Below are 14,912 nucleotides of genomic sequence, written 5' to 3' on the forward strand. Positions count from 1 at the left end.
AAGACTCTGCTAAATGACTCCCACTGTAGTGTCTTTGGTAAGAGACTGCTAAATGACTCCCTACTGTAGTGTCTCTGATAAAGAGACTCTTCTAAATGACTCCCTACTGTAGTGTCTCTGTATAAGAGCCTCTGCTAAATGACTCCCTACTGTAGTGTCTCTGGATAAGAGACTGCTAAATGACTCCCTACTGTAGTGTCTCTGTATAAGACCCTGCAAAAATGACTCCCTACTGTAGTGTCTCTGGATAAGAGACTCTGCTAAATGACTCCCTACTGTGTGTCTTTGGATAAGAGACTGCTAAATGACTCCCTACTGTAGTGTCTCTGGATAAGAGACTCTGCTAAATGACTTCCTTCTGTTGTGTCCCTGGATAAGAGACTCTGCTAAATGACTTCCTTCTGTAGTGTCTCTGGATAAGAGACTCTGCTAAATGACTCCCTACTGTAGTGTCCCTGGATAAGAGACTCTGCTAAATGACTTCCTTCTGTAGTGTCTCTGGATAAGAGACTCTGCTAAATGACTCCCTACTGTTGTGTCTCTGGATAAGAGACTGCTAAATGACTTCCTTCTGTAGTGTCTCTGGATAAGAGACTCTGCTAAATGACTCCCTACTGTAGTGTGTCTGGATAAGAGACTCTGCTAAATGACTCCCTACTGTAGTGTCTCTGGATAAGAACTGCTAAATGACTTCCTTCTGTAGTGTCTCTGGATAAGAGACTCTGCTAAATGACTCCCTACTGTAGTGTCTTTGGATAAGAGACTGCTAAATGACTCCCTACTGTAGTGTCTCTGAATAAGAGACTCTTCTAAATGACTCCCTACTGTAGTGTCTCTGTATAGAGCCTCTGCTAAATGACTCCCTACTGTAGTGTCTCTGGATAAGAGACTGCTAAATGACTCCCTACTGTAGTGTCTCTGTATAGAGCCTCTGCTAAATGACTCCCTACTGTAGTGTCTCTGGATAAGAGACTCTGCTAAATGACTCCCTACTGTAGTGTCTTTGGATAAGAGACTGCTAAATGACTCCCTACTGTAGTGTCTCTGGATAAGAGACTCTGCTAAATGACTTCCTTCTGTTGTGTCCCTGGATAAGAGACTCTGCTAAATGACTTCCTTCTGTAGTGTCTCTGGATAAGAGACTCTGCTAAATGACTCCCTACTGTAGTGTCCCTGGATAAGAGACTCTGCTAAATGACTTCCTTCTGTAGTGTCTCTGGATAAGAGACTCTGCTAAATGACTCCCTACTGTTGTGTCTCTGGATAAGAGACTGCTAAATGACTTCCTTCTGTAGTGTCTCTGGATAAGAGACTCTGCTAAATGACTCCCTACTGTAGTGTCTCTGGATAAGAGACTCTGCTAAATGACTCCCTACTGTAGTGTCTCTGGATAAGAGACTCTGCTAAATGACTCCCTACTGTAGTGTCCCTGGATAAGAGACTCTGCTAAATGACTCCCTACTGTAGTGTCTCTGGATAAGAGACTCTGCTAAATGACTCCCTACTGTAGTGTCTCTGGATAAGAGACTCTGCTAAATGACTCCCTACTGTAGTGTCCCTGGATAAGAGACTCTGCTAAATGACTTCCTCTGTAGTGTCTCTGGCTAAGAACTCTGCTAAATGACTTCCTTCTGTAGTGTCCCTGGATAAGAGACTCTGCTAAATGACTCCCTACTGTTGTGTCTCTGGATAAGAGACTCTGCTAAATGACTCCCTACTGTTGTGTCTCTGGATAAGAGACTGCTAAATGACTTCCTTCTGTAGTGTCTCTGGATAAGAGACTCTGCTAAATGACTTCCTACTGTAGTGTCTCTGGATAAGAGACTGCTAAATGACTCCCTACTGTAGTGTCTCTGGATAAGAGACTGCTAAATGACTTCCTTCTGTAGTGTCTCTGGATAAGAGACTCTGCTAAATGACTCCCTAATGTAGTGTCTCTGGATAAGAGACTCTGCTAAATGACTCCCTACTGTAGTGTCTTTGGATAAGAGACTGCTAAATGACTCCCTACTGTAGTGTCTCTGGATAAGAGACTCTGCTAAATGACTTCCTTCTGTTGTGTCCCTGGATAAGAGACTCTGCCTCATTATCTACCAAACAGACAGAGAGGAGTCATTCTCATTATCTACCAAACAGACAGAGAGAGTCAGTCTCACTATCTACCAAACAGACAGAGAGGAGTCAGTCTCACTATCTACCAAACAGACAGAGAGGAGTCAGTCTCACTATCTACCAACAGACAGAGAGGAGTCAGTCTCATATCTACCAAACAGACAGAGAGGAGTCATTCTCATATCTACCAAACAGACAGAGAGAGTCATTCTCTCATTATCTACCAACAGACAGAGAGGAAGTCATTCTCATTATCTACCAAACAGACAGAGAGGAGTCATTCTCATTATCTACCAAACAGACAGAGAGAGTCAGTCTCATTATCTACCAAACAGACAGAGAGGAGTCATTCTCATTATCTACCAACAGACAGAGAGGAGTCATTCTCATTATCTACCAAACAGACAGAGAGGAGTCATTCTCATTATCTACCAAACAGACAGAGAGAGTCATTCTCATTATCTACCAAACAGACAGAGAGGAGTCATTCTCACTATCTACCAAACAGACAGAGAGGAGTCATTCTCCATATCTACCAAACAGACAGAGAGAGGAGTCAGTCTCACTATCTACCAAACAGACAGAGAGGAGTCAGTCTCACTATCTACCAAAAAGACAGAGAGAGTCATTCTCACTATTCTACCAAACAGACAGAGAGAAGTCAGTCTCATTATCTACCAAACAGACAGAGAGAAGTCATTCTCATTATCTACCAAACAGACAGAGAGGAGTCATTCTCATTATCTACCAAACAGACAGAGAGGAGTCATTCTCATTATCTACCAACAGACACAGAGAAGTCAGTCTCTTTATCCAAACAGACAGAGAGTCAGTCTCATTATCTACCAAACAGACAGAGAGCAGTCATTCTCATTATCTACCAAACAGACAGAGAGAAGTCAGTCTCATTATCTACCAAACAGACAGAGAGGAGTCAGTCTCATTATCTACCAAACAGACAGAGAGGAGTCAGTCTCATTATCTACCAAACAGACAGAGAGAAGTCAGTCTCATTATCTACCAAACAGACAGAGAGGAGTCATTCTCATTATCTACCAAACAGACAGAGAGAAGTCATTCTCATTATCTACCAAACAGACAGAGAGGAGTCATTCTCATTATCTACCAAACAGACAGAGAGGAGTCATTCTCATTATCTACCAAACAGACAGAGAGGAGTCAGTCTCACTATCTACCAAAACAGACAGAGAGGAGTCAGTCTCACTAATCTACCAAACAGACAGAGAGGAGTCAGTCTCATTATCTACCAAACAGACAGAGAAGGTGGGCTAGACAGAGAGGAGTCATTCTCATTATCTACCAAACAGACAGAGAGGAGTCATTCTCATTATCTACCAAACAGACAGAGAGGAGTCATTCTCATTATCTACCAAACAGACAGAGAGAAGTCAGTCTCATTATCTACCAAACAGACAGAGAGGAGTCAGTCTCATTATCTACCAAACAGACAGAGAGGAGTCATTCTCATTATCTACCAAACAGACAGAGAGAGGAGTCATTCTCACTATCTACCAAACAGACAGAGAGAGGAGTCATTCTCATTATCTACCAAACAGACAGAGAGGAGTCAGTCTCACTATCTACCAAACAGACAGAGAGAAGTCATTCTCATTATCTACCAAACAGACAGAGAGGAGTCATTCTCATTATCTACCAAACAGACAGAGAGAAGTCAGTCTCATTATCTACCAAACAGACAGAGAGAAGTCATTCTCACTATCTACCAAACAGACAGAGAGAGGAGTCATTCTCATTATCTACCAAACAGACAGAGAGAGGAGTCATTCTCATTATCTACCAAACAGACAGAGAGGAGTCAGTCTCATTATCTACCAAACAGACAGAGAGGAGTCAGTCTCATTATCTACCAAACAGACAGAGAGAAGTCATTCTCACTATCTACCAAACAGACAGAGAGGAGTCATTCTCATTATCTACCAAACAGACAGAGAGAAGTCAGTCTCATTATCTACCAAACAGACAGAGAGGAGTCAGTCTCATTATCTACCAAACAGACAGAGAGAAGTCAGTCTCATTATCTACCAAACAGACAGAGAGGAGTCATTCTCATTATCTACCAAACAGACAGAGAGAAGTCAGTCTCATTATCTACCAAACAGACAGAGAGAAGTCAGTCTCATTATCTACCAAACAGACAGAGAGGAGTCATTCTCATTATCTACCAAACAGACAGAGAGAAGTCAGTCTCATTATCTACCAAACAGACAGAGAGGAGTCATTCTCATTATCTACCAAACAGACAGAGAGAAGTCAGTCTCATTATCTACCAAACAGACAGAGAGGAGTCATTCTCATTATCTACCAAACAGACAGAGAGGAGTCATTCTCATTATCTACCAAACAGACAGAGAGGAGTCATTCTCATTATCTACCAAACAGACAGAGAGGAGTCATTCTCACTATCTACCAAACAGACAGAGAGGAGTCAGTCTCACTATCTACCAAACAGACAGAGAGGAGTCATTCTCACTATCTACCAAACAGACAGAGAGGAGTCAGTCTCACTATCTACCAAACAGACAGAGAGGAGTCAGTCTCACTATCTACCAAAAAGACAGAGAGGAGTCATTCTCACTATCTACCAAACAGACAGAGAGAAGTCAGTCTCATTATCTACCAAACAGACAGAGAGAAGTCATTCTCATTATCTACCAAACAAACAGAGAGGAGTCATTCTCATTATCTACCAAACAAACAGAGAGGAGTCATTCTCATTATCTACCAAACAGACACAGAGAAGTCAGTCTCATTATCTACCAAACAGACAGAGAGCAGTCAGTCTCATTATCTACCAAACAGACAGAGAGCAGTCAGTCTCATTATCTACCAAACAGACAGAGAGAAGTCAGTCTCATTATCTACCAAACAGACAGAGAGGAGTCATTCTCATTATCTACCAAACAGACAGAGAGAAGTCAGTCTCATTATCTACCAAACAGACAGAGAGGAGTCATTCTCATTATCTACCAAACAGACAGAGGAGTCATTCTCATTATCTACCAAACAGACAGAGAGGAGTCAGTCTCACTATCTACCAAACAGACAGAGAGGAGTCAGTCTCACTATCTACCAAACAGACAGAGAGAAGTCATTCTCATTATCTACCAAACAGACAGAGAGAAGTCAGTCTCATTATCTACCAAACAGACAGAGAGGAGTCATTCTCATTATCTACCAAACAGACAGAGAGGAGTCATTCTCATTATCTACCAAACAGACAGAGAGGAGTCAGTCTCACTATCTACCAAACAGACAGAGAGGAGTCAGTCTCACTATCTACCAAACAGACAGAGAGGAGTCAGTCTCACTATCTACCAAACAGACAGAGAGGAGTCATTCTCACTATCTACCAAACAGACAGAGAGAGGAGTCATTCTCACTATCTACCAAACAGACAGAGAGGAGTCATTCTCATTATCTACCAAACAGACAGAGAGGAGTCATTCTCATTATCTACCAAACAGACAGAGAGAGGAGTCATTCTCACTATCTACCAAACAGACAGAGAGAGGAGTCATTCTCATTATCTACCAAACAGACAGAGAGGAGTCAGTCTCACTATCTACCAAACAGACAGAGAGAAGTCATTCTCATTATCTACCAAACAGACAGAGAGGAGTCATTCTCATTATCTACCAAACAGACAGAGAGAAGTCAGTCTCATTATCTACCAAACAGACAGAGAGGAGTCAGTCTCATTATCTACCAAACAGACAGAGAGAAGTCAGTCTCATTATCTACCAAACAGACAGAGAGGAGTCATTCTCATTATCTACCAAACAGACAGAGAGAAGTCAGTCTCATTATCTACCAAACAGACAGAGAGAAGTCAGTCTCATTATCTACCAAACAGACAGAGAGAAGTCAGTCTCATTATCTACCAAACAGACAGAGAGGAGTCATTCTCATTATCTACCAAACAGACAGAGAGGAGTCATTCTCACTATCTACCAAACAGACAGAGAGAGGAGTCATTCTCATTATCTACCAAACAGACAGAGAGGAGTCATTCTCATTATCTACCAAACAGACAGAGAGGAGTCAGTCTCACTATCTACCAAACAGACAGAGAGGAGTCAGTCTCACTATCTACCAAACAGACAGAGAGGAGTCATTCTCATTATCTACCAAACAGACAGAGAGAAGTCAGTCTCATTATCTACCAAACAGACAGAGAGGAGTCATTCTCATTATCTACCAAACAGACAGAGAGGAGTCATTCTCATTATCTACCAAACAGACAGAGAGGAGTCATTCTCACTATCTACCAAACAGACAGAGAGAGGAGTCATTCTCATTATCTACCAAACAGACAGAGAGAAGTCAGTCTCATTATCTACCAAACAGACAGAGAGAAGTCATTCTCATTATCTACCAAACAGACAGAGAGGAGTCATTCTCATTATCTACCAAACAGACAGAGAGAAGTCAGTCTCATTATCTACCAAACAGACAGAGAGAAGTCAGTCTCATTATCTACCAAACAGACAGAGAGAAGTCATTCTCATTATCTACCAAACAGACAGAGAGGAGTCATTCTCATTATCTACCAAACAGACAGAGAGGAGTCATTCTCATTATCTACCAAACAGACAGAGAGAAGTCAGTCTCATTATCTACCAAACAGACAGAGAGGAGTCAGTCTCATTATCTACCAAACAGACAGAGAGGAGTCATTCTCATTATCTACCAAACAGACAGAGAGAGGAGTCATTCTCACTATCTACCAAACAGACAGAGAGAGGAGTCATTCTCATTATCTACCAAACAGACAGAGAGAGGAGTCATTCTCACTATCTACCAAACAGACAGAGAGAAGTCATTCTCATTATCTACCAAACAGACAGAGAGGAGACATTCTCATTATCTACCAAACAGACAGAGAGAAGTCAGTCTCATTATCTACCAAACAGACAAAGAGGAGTCAGTCTCATTATCTACCAAACAGACAGAGAGAAGTCAGTCTCATTATCTACCAAACAGACAGAGAGAAGTCAGTCTCATTATCTACCAAACAGACAGAGAGGAGTCATTCTCATTATCTACCAAACAGACAGAGAGAAGTCATTCTCATTATCTACCAAACAGACAGAGAGAAGTCAGTCTCATTATCTACCAAACAGACAGAGAGGAGTCATTCACATTATCTACCAAACAGACAGAGAGGAGTCATTCTCATTATCTACCAAACAGACAGAGAGAAGTCATTCTCATTATCTACCAAACAGACAGAGAGGAGTCATTCTCACTATCTACCAAACAGACAGAGAGGAGTCATTCTCACTATCTACCAAACAGACAGAGAGAGGAGTCATTCTCATTATCTACCAAACAGACAGAGAGAAGTCAGTCTCATTATCTACCAAACAGACAGAGAGAAGTCATTCTCATTATCTACCAAACAGACAGAGAGGAGTCATTCTCATTATCTACCAAACAGACAGAGAGAAGTCAGTCTCATTATCTACCAAACAGACAGAGAGGAGTCAGTCTCATTATCTACCAAACAGACAGAGAGGAGTCAGTCTCATTATCTACCAAACAGACAGAGAGGAGTCATTCTCATTATCTACCAAACAGACAGAGAGGAGTCATTCTCATTATCTACCAAACAGACAGAGAGGAGTCATTCTCATTATCTACCAAACAGACAGAGAGAAGTCAGTCTCATTATCTACCAAACAGACAGAGAGGAGTCAGTCTCATTATCTACCAAACAGACAGAGAGGAGTCATTCTCATTATCTACCAAACAGACAGAGAGAGGAGTCATTCTCACTATCTACCAAACAGACAGAGAGAGGAGTCATTCTCATTATCTACCAAACAGACAGAGAGGAGTCAGTCTCACTATCTACCAAACAGACAGAGAGAAGTCATTCTCATTATCTACCAAACAGACAGAGAGGAGTCATTCTCATTATCTACCAAACAGACAGAGAGAAGTCAGTCTCATTATCTACCAAACAGACAGAGAGAAGTCATTCTCACTATCTACCAAACAGACAGAGAGAGGAGTCATTCTCATTATCTACCAAACAGACAGAGAGAGGAGTCATTCTCATTATCTACCAAACAGACAGAGAGGAGTCAGTCTCATTATCTACCAAACAGACAGAGAGGAGTCAGTCTCATTATCTACCAAACAGACAGAGAGAAGTCATTCTCACTATCTACCAAACAGACAGAGAGGAGTCATTCTCATTATCTACCAAACAGACAGAGAGAAGTCAGTCTCATTATCTACCAAACAGACAGAGAGGAGTCAGTCTCATTATCTACCAAACAGACAGAGAGAAGTCAGTCTCATTATCTACCAAACAGACAGAGAGGAGTCATTCTCATTATCTACCAAACAGACAGAGAGAAGTCAGTCTCATTATCTACCAAACAGACAGAGAGAAGTCAGTCTCATTATCTACCAAACAGACAGAGAGGAGTCATTCTCATTATCTACCAAACAGACAGAGAGAAGTCAGTCTCATTATCTACCAAACAGACAGAGAGGAGTCATTCTCATTATCTACCAAACAGACAGAGAGAAGTCAGTCTCATTATCTACCAAACAGACAGAGAGGAGTCATTCTCATTATCTACCAAACAGACAGAGAGGAGTCATTCTCATTATCTACCAAACAGACAGAGAGGAGTCATTCTCATTATCTACCAAACAGACAGAGAGGAGTCATTCTCACTATCTACCAAACAGACAGAGAGGAGTCAGTCTCACTATCTACCAAACAGACAGAGAGGAGTCATTCTCACTATCTACCAAACAGACAGAGAGAGGAGTCATTCTCACTATCTACCAAACAGACAGAGAGGAGTCATTCTCATTATCTACCAAACAGACAGAGAGGAGTCATTCTCATTATCTACCAAACAGACAGAGAGGAGTCAGTCTCATTATCTACCAAACAGACAGAGAGAAGTCATTCTCATTATCTACCAAACAGACAGAGAGAAGTCATTCTCATTATCTACCAAACAGACAGAGAGGAGTCATTCTCATTATCTACCAAACAGACAGAGAGAAGTCAGTCTCATTATCTACCAAACAGACAGAGAGAAGTCATTCTCACTATCTACCAAACAGACAGAGAGAGGAGTCATTCTCATTATCTACCAAACAGACAGAGAGGAGTCATTCTCATTATCTACCAAACAGACAGAGAGGAGTCAGTCTCATTATCTACCAAACAGACAGAGAGGAGTCAGTCTCATTATCTACCAAACAGACAGAGAGAAGTCATTCTCACTATCTACCAAACAGACAGAGAGAGGAGTCATTCTCATTATCTACCAAACAGACAGAGAGAAGTCAGTCTCATTATCTACCAAACAGACAGAAGTCATTCTCATTATCTACCAAACAAACAGAGAGGAGTCATTCTCATTATCTACCAAACAGACACAGAGAAGTCAGTCTCATTATCTACCAAACAGACAGAGAGCAGTCATTCTCATTATCTACCAAACAGACAGAGAGAAGTCAGTCTCATTATCTACCAAACAGACAGAGAGGAGTCAGTCTCATTATCTACCAAACAGACAGAGAAGAGTCATTCTCATTATCTACCAAACAGACAGAGAGGAGTCAGTCTCATTATCTACCAAACAGACAGAGAAGTCATTCTCATTATCTACCAAACAGACAGAGAGAAGTCATTCTCATTATCTACCAAACAGACAGAGAGGAGTCAGTCTCATTATCTACCAAACAGACAGAGAGAGGAGTCATTCTCACTATCTACCAAACAGGCAGAGAGAGGAGTCATTCTCATTATCTACCAAACAGACAGAGAGGAGTCAGTCTCACTATCTACCAAACAGACAGAGAGAAGTCATTCTCATTATCTACCAAACAGACAGAGAGGAGTCAGTCTCATTATCTACCAAACAGACAGAGAGGAGTCAGTCTCATTATCTACCAAACAGACAGAGAGAAGTCATTCTCACTATCTACCAAACAGACAGAGAGGAGTCATTCTCATTATCTACCAAACAGACAGAGAGAAGTCAGTCTCATTATCTACCAAACAGACAGAGAGGAGTCAGTCTCATTATCTACCAATCAGACAGAGAGAAGTCAGTCTCATTATCTATCAAACAGACAGAGAGGAGTCATTCTCATTATCTACCAAACAGACAGAGAGAAGTCATTCTCATTATCTACCAAACAGACAGAGAGAAGTCATTCTCATTATCTACCAAACAGAAAAAGAGAAGTCAGTCTCATTATCTACCAAACAGACAGAGAGAAGTCAGTCTCATTATCTACCAAACAGACAGAGAGGAGTCATTCTCATTATCTACCAAACAGACAGAGAGAAGTCAGTCTCATTATCTACAAAACAGACAGAGAGGAGTCATTCTCATTATCTACCAAACAGACAGAGGAGTCATTCTCATTATCTACCAAACAGACAGAGAGGAGTCATTCTCACTATCTACCAAACAGACAGAGAGAGGAGTCATTCTCACTATCTACCAAACAGACAGAGAGGAGTCATTCTCATTATCTACCAAACAGACAGAGAGGAGTCATTCTCATTATCTACCAAACAAACAGAGAGGAGTCATTCTCATTATCTACCAAACAGACACAGAGAAGTCAGTCTCATTATCTACCAAACAGACAGAGAGCAGTCATTCTCATTATCTACCAAACAGACAGAGAGAAGTCAGTCTCATTATCTACCAAACAGACAGAGAGGAGTCAGTCTCACTATCTACCAAACAGACAGAGAGGAGTCATTCTCATTATCTACCAAACAGACAGAGAGGAGTCATTCTCATTATCTACCAAACAGACAGAGAGGAGTCAGTCTCATTATCTACCAAACAGACAGAGAAGTCATTCTCATTATCTACCAAACAGACAGAGAGAAGTCATTCTCATTATCTACCAATCAGACAGAGAGGAGTCATTCTCATTATCTACCAAACAGGCAGAGAGAAGTCAGTCTCATTATCTACCAAACAGACAGAGAGAAGTCATTCTCACTATCTACCAAACAGACAGAGAGAGGAGTCATTCTCACTATCTACCAAACAGACAGAGAGAGGAGTCATTCTCATTATCTACCAAACAGACAGAGATAAGTCAGTCTCATTATCTACCAAACAGACAGAGAGAAGTCATTCTCATTATCTACCAAACAGACAGAGAGGAGTCATTCTCATTATCTACCAAACAGACAGAGAGAAGTCATTCTCATTATCTACCAATCAGACAGAGAGGAGTCATTCTCATTATCTACCAAACAGGCAGAGAGAAGTCAGTCTCATTATCTACCAAACAGACAGAGAGAAGTCATTCTCACTATCTACCAAACAGACAGAGAGAGGAGTCATTCTCACTATCTACCAAACAGACAGAGAGAGGAGTCATTCTCATTATCTACCAAACAGACAGAGATAAGTCAGTCTCATTATCTACCAAACAGACAGAGAGAAGTCATTCTCATTATCTACCAAACAGACAGAGAGGAGTCATTCTCATTATCTACCAAACAGACAGAGAGAAGTCAGTCTCATTATCTACCAAACAGACAGAGAGGAGTCAGTCTCATTATCTACCAAACAGACAGAGAGAAGTCAGTCTCATTATCTACCAAACAGACAGAGAGGAGTCATTCTCATTATCTACCAAACAGACAGAGAGAAGTCAGTCTCATTATCTACCAAACAGACAGAGAGAAGTCATTCTCATTATCTACCAAACAGACAGAGAGAAGTCAGTCTCATTATCTACCAAACAGACAGAGAGGAGTCATTCTCATTATCTACCAAACAGACAGAGAGGAGTCATTCTCATTATCTACCAAACAGACAGAGAGAAGTCATTCTCATTATCTACCAAACAGACAGAGAGAAGTCATTCTCATTATCTACCAAACAGACAGAGAGGAGTCAGTCTCATAGTTCTGTCAACACTGCAGGTGTGAGAGATGTCATCTGAACATGTAATGTAGGCAAAACCTCCCAGAGAGCTGGACAGAGAATCATCTGTCTATTTCCCCATATACAATTTTTACTCAGTACATTGCCTGTTATAAAAAAAATATTTTTATGATATACATTGCAGAAATAATATTATTGCATAGAGTGCCAATTCACTTTGTAATGAACACGAGGGGAGACAGAGAGCTGGTTTCAAGTGCAGGGCGCAGCAGGTGTTTATTGCAAAGGACCACAGGAGGAGGCAGGTAGCTGGGTGAGGGGCAGGCAGAAGGTAGATAACAGGAAATCCGATAGGCTAAAGTACAGGCAGGGTATTGGCAAAAAGGCATCGTTAGTGAGGCAGGCAAAAACGGGAGGAGAAAATCACAGGGAAACCAGAGCTCTGAAAGACGTGTGTCACAAAACAAACAACACCTCACAGTGATGGGTGGAAAGAACTGAACTAAATAGTGTGTGATAATGACATACAGGTGTGTGAACAGGTGATTAGAATTCAGGTGATTGGGATCTGGAGAGTGAGCTGCGTTCAGGAGATCTGGGTGTTTGAGAGTGTGAGTTGGAAGCAGACGTTACACACTTGCTATAAATCAATAAAACTTCTTCACAATATGTATGAAATAGAAACATTTTCAAGGAATGCAGAAAACCTCAAGGTACCCCAGATGGATCTTATAGATAAGGAGTTGTGCTAACGGGGAGTATTCCCTTACAAAAAAAGCACATGTCAAATTTGCAGTTTCACATGTGAAATACTGTAGCTGTTTTCACATGTTAAGCTTAAATTTCACGTGAAACCATATTTTCACGTGAGGAGAATAACATGTTTGCAGTTTCACATGTTAAAAACTTTAACGTGAAAACTGGATATGCATTTCTAACTGTGAAAAACATTCACCTGTTAAAATCTCATTAGCATTTTCACATGTACAGTTGAAGACGGAAGTTTACATCCACCTTAGCCAAATACATTTAAACTCAGTTTTTCACAATTCCTGACATTTAATCTGAGTAAAAATTCCCTGTCTTAGGTCAGTTAGGATCACCACTTTATTTTAAGAATGTGAAATGTCAGGATAATAGTAGAGAGAATGATATATTTCAGCTTTTATTTCTTACATCACATTCCCGGTGGGTCAGAAGTTTACATACACTCAATAAGTATTTGGTAGCATTGCCTTTAAATTGTTTAACTTGGGTCAAACATTTCGGGTAGCCTTCCACAAGCTTTCCACAATAAGTTGGGTGAATTTTGGCCCATTCCTCCTGGCAGAGCTGGTGTAACTGAGCCAGGTTTGTAGGCCTCCTTGCTCACACACACTTTTTCAGTTCTGCCCACACATTTTCTATATGATTGAGGTCAGGGCTTTGTGATGGCCACTCCAATACCTTGACTTTGTTGTCCTTAAGCCATTTTGCCACACCTTTGGAAGTATGCTTGGTCATTGTCCATTTGGAAGACCCATTTGTGACCAAGCTTTAGCTTCCTGACTGATGTCTTGAGATGTTGATTCAATATATCCACATAATTTTCCTACCTCATGATGCCATCTATTTTGTGAAGTGCACCAGCCCCTCCTGCAGCAAAGCACCCCCACAACATGATGCTGCCACCCCCGTGCTTCACGGTTGGGATGGTGTTCTTCGGCTTGCAAGCCTCCCCCTTTTTCCTCTAAACATAACGATGGTTATTATGGCCAAACAGTTCTATTTTTGTTTCATCAGACTAGAGGACATTTCTCCAAATAGTACGATCTTTGTCCCCATGTGCAGTTGCAAACCATAGTCTGGCTTTTTTATGGCGGTTTTGGAGCAGTGGCTTCTTCCTTGCTGAGCGACCTTTCAGGTTATGTCGATATAGGACTCGTTTTACTGTGGCTATAGATACCTGTTTCCTCCAGCATCTTCACAAGGTCCTTTGCTGTTGTTCTGGAATTGTTTTGCACTTTTCGCACCAAAGTACGTTCATCTCTAGGAGACAGAATGCATCTCCTTCCTGAGCGGTATGAAGACTGCGTGGTCCCATGCTGTTTATACTTGTGTACTATTGTTTGTACAGATTAATGTGGTACCTTCAGGCGTTTGGAAATTGCTCCCAAGGATGAACCAGACTTGTGGAGGTCTACAAGTTTTTTTTCTCTGAGGTCTTGGCTGGTTTCTTTAGAATTTCCCATGATGTCAAGCAAAGAGGCACTGAGTTTGAAGGTAGGCCCTGAAATACATCCACAGGTACACCTCCAATTGACTCAAATTATGTAAATCAGCCTATCAGAAGCTTCTAAAGCCATGACATCATTTTCTGGAATTTTCCAAGCTGTTTAAAGGCACAGTCAACTTAATGTATGTACACTTCTGACCCACTGGAATTGTGATACAGTGAATTATAAGTGAAATAATCTGGCTGTAAACACTTGTTGGAAAAATTACTTGTGTCATGCACAAAGTAGATGTCCTAAACGACTTGCCAAAAATAGTTTGTTAACAAGAAATTTGTGGAGTGGTTGAAAAACGAGTTTTAATGACTCCAACCTAAGTGTATGTGAACTTCCGACTTCAACTGTAAGAAAACTCCAGATGTGGAAACCTTACATTAACACGTGGAATTGCAGATTCATGTGGGGTTGAAATATTGGTATTCTCTTCACATGTGAAAAGATGGTGTTAACATGTTGGAGTAGCAATGTTTTCACCGGTGGAATTAAGGTGACCACATCTAAAAAGCCTGAATGCAGGACACGGGAACGATTTTGTGGGACATTTGTCGAACATTGGACAGAATAATTTTTTGGGGGGTGG

This window comes from Salvelinus namaycush, chromosome 26 (assembly GCF_016432855.1).
Source record: "Salvelinus namaycush isolate Seneca chromosome 26, SaNama_1.0, whole genome shotgun sequence".
Classification (NCBI taxonomy): domain Eukaryota; kingdom Metazoa; phylum Chordata; class Actinopteri; order Salmoniformes; family Salmonidae; genus Salvelinus; species Salvelinus namaycush.